This window comes from Ambystoma mexicanum, chromosome 6p (assembly GCF_040938575.1).
Source record: "Ambystoma mexicanum isolate Mex_15411 chromosome 6p, UKY_AmexF1_1, whole genome shotgun sequence".
Taxonomy (NCBI): Eukaryota; Metazoa; Chordata; class Amphibia; order Caudata; family Ambystomatidae; genus Ambystoma; species Ambystoma mexicanum.
The window spans coordinates 1,451,192,623-1,451,196,032 of record NC_090935.1 but is presented as its reverse complement, the minus strand read 5'-3'; positions in this window follow the sequence as shown (position 1 = coordinate 1,451,196,032).

Sequence of the window (3,410 nt, the reverse complement as noted above, 5' to 3'; positions counted from 1 at the left end):
CTGTAGTGCATGACTGCCTGGAACCACTTCCCCTGTAGCGCATGAGTTCTTGGAACCACTTCCCCTGTATTGCATGACCGGTGGAACCACTTCCCCTGTAGTGCATGACTGCCTGGAACCACGTCCCCTGTAGTGCATAACTGCTTGGAACCACTTCCCGTGTAGTGCATTCTTGGAACCACTTCCCCTGTAGTGCTTGGAACCATCCATAGATGTACATCACATTTCCGGAGTAGCTCCTGAGCAGTGTGCAGAGCTCCAGGCCATTGTCTGCACCACTGTCATTGCTAGTGTTATAATCTTGCCTAGTGTAAGATCTGCAGCTTGCCATAATGTGCCCTTTGTCTGCTCATTGTTTGTGTGGGTCCCCCATGATTTTTTAGATTAATGTGCCAAAGTTGCATGTGGCTGTGATGGCTTGTAAAGCAGCTACATATTCTTCTGTTGTCATTGTGTGCTTTTGACATCATGCTTAGAAGTGCCTTTTCATGAGCACAATCACCTTGGTAAGGTAGTCTTTGTCCAAGCACGCCAAATTACTCTGAAGGGAGTCTTGTTGCTCTCCTTGCTGGAGTGGCCCTTGGGGAAAGATGCATGCATCACCCTTGGGCTGCTGAACCCAGACAATGTACAAGCATAATAGTTTTCTTGTTGAGTGAGCCATTGGTGCTGTCTACGGCTTCTAGGTACATCAGCATTTCTGCATTCCACCTTTTCCAGGGTATAGGAGGTACGTTTGGCTTCTGCAGACATTTCGGCCGTGGCACAAAGGAACAGGGCCTGGAGGACACTGCTGGCTGTGGAAAATCTAAAAGGATTCCCCCCAACTCCCTGCCAGGAACCTGTTCTCGGACCCTCCTCATCTGGCAGAGGTGCTCTCTGATCCAGATTCTGGGGGTGGTGTACTGCCGGAAGATCACATGGGGGAATCAAACCGGGAGGACTTGGAGGAACCTCTTTTTAACTTTCCCCATAACCCTGAAGAAGTGGAACAATCTAAGTTCACTAACATGAACTACAAGTCATAATACCACAGGGACTGGGATAAAGAAGATGCGTCTGGAGGCATGTATGTAGAAGTGTAAGACAGGCAAGTAGGCCTAACCGCCTTTGCCAAGGCCAGGCAATTAATACTAAGGGCCTGAACCTGAACTTAATTGCCCCACCTGAGAGGCATAAAAGGTTGCAGCAAGAAAGAGCAGGAGGAAAGAGTTGGAGCAGAAGCTGGAAGGCTGGCAGTAGTAGCAGGTGGGAGAAGAGCATAAGGCTGGCAGTTCAAGAGGAAGTGTGATCACTTAAGGGACGCCGGGCCGAGAGAAGAGACGATTTCACCTGCAGGTTCTGAATTGGTCCTGTGTTCACAAACCCTGCCTGGCTGTGGCTGCATTGAGAGAGACGTGGCAAGATTGAAGGATCTTCTCAGGCGTGCCTAGTAGCTGTAGTTGCAGTCAAAACCGTGCTGCAACCTGAAACCCGTGTGCAGAAGCAAGCCGAGGGATTAAGGAGTGAAGGAGATTCCCTGTGGTCGAGGCTGGATCAGAGAAACCCATGCTGCAGATGGCTATGGGTCCAAAGAGTGCCTGAAGTTACAGTAGGAGGAAGAAAACTTGGGAAGTGAAAGCATCCCGCAACCACAGTGTTTCTGGAGCCACTGAGCAAAGCTCTGCATTCAGATTCACTGAAAAGCTCTTGCAGCTAACTGTTACCAGCTCCAATATCATTCACATGATATCAGAAGTGAGTGGAAGTTGCTTGAAGTTGTTGTTTGTTCCTGTTGAAAGTTATAAGAACAAAGAAAATGTATCACACTCGCATCTAAAGAAAGTTGGAGTGATTGTGTAAACAAAAAAGCTTTTCATTTGCATTGTTAAACTTTATAACCGTACCAGTGTGGTCATGTGCCTCCAATTGAGAAGAGAGAGCGCTTTGTTGAATCACTCAGATAGCTTAAACTGATTTTCACACACTGTTACAATGGATATTACAACAAAGAGAGGTCACGGACAATTTTGATTTCCGATGCGAGTCAAAGGATCACTTCTTACTAATAATAGGGAATGCAAGTCCTTACAGTTCCTGAACATTGAAAATGTCCATCAAAGAGTGGTCACGTGTACATAAATCTCTTTTTTTGTGAAGCTTGAACCTTGTAACATTCAGAACAAGTATTTTATCAATTATAGAATTTGGTGAAGTAAAGAGAACAAGCATTACCCAATCCAGTAGGCAAAATTCTTTCTATAGTGAAACCAGCCCTAATTAAATCTAACCACGTGTCCTTTGAAGTTGTTGAAGTTGTTAATGGTCCAGTGTCCTCTGATACAAGTGTGACAAGGTTATCCAAAGCTGGAAGAGTCGTAATACAGCTTCGGGTTAGCTACTGGAACCTAGAAGGATTGAATAAAGCCGGGTATGAGAGCTGGGTGCTGTAATGCTGAGACTTGCTGTTGAGAGAGAAGCAGCCTGAAAGCAAATACAGATTATACTGGTGGCAGTAAGACAGGCAGAAGAGGCAAAGAGACTGCCCTTTTCTTATAACCTAAGGAAAGAAGAGTGCATTGCCTACCTGTGGAGGTCGAAGACTCTTGTCTTTAAATTGCCTAAGATTCCAAGTTGAAGCATATCTATCAGAACTGTGGTTGTCCATGAGACTGTTAGTGAAGGCTGCATTAAAAGTGGTTGAAGCAGGGGGCTATTGTGGAGCAAAAGAGTCTGCCTCCACAGTAACAGCAGTAGAATGGGGTTGTCAAGAAGTACCAACACCCTGAGAAGAAGCATCCTGACAAATGATACTAAAGACGCTGCAGAGGTGATAATCAGATGGACAGTTGTTGAATCAGAAGTAGTACTTTTGTCTTTGAACTCTAACAATACCATCCTGGATGCAGGATATTCATGATTACCATTGGTGCTATTTTCTTTGCTAGAATTGGAAGGGGAACTTTTCGAAATGGAAGGTTAAGAACTGTTATCTCTGGATTTTTGTTTGGGTGAACTTTTCATTCTTTTGGAACTCTCAAGAACTGATTCAAGACTTTTCTTTTTTTTATGAACACTTGGAGGGATTGATGTTGGACAATCCTGAGAAAGGGATCTACCCATGGCAGGTGAAGGTCATCCAAGTCACTGTTTGCTTGTAAACACTTGTTTATGTTTATAATTTATTTTGAATGTTTTATTATTTAGTGTGTGAGGGCCAGTTGTGTGTATGCTAGGAGATTTTGCCTTAGAACCTAGACTAGTTAGGGAACTTCCTTTTAGAGTAGGCTTGGTTTGGTTTTCTTTGCACTTTTTATTATTAATAAAATGTCTAATACTGAGAAAACTACAAACATTTGTCTGCCTTGCATTACTGACCCCTCACATGTGGTGTCAGGAGTCAGACTGAATAGATACATATTGGGGAACCC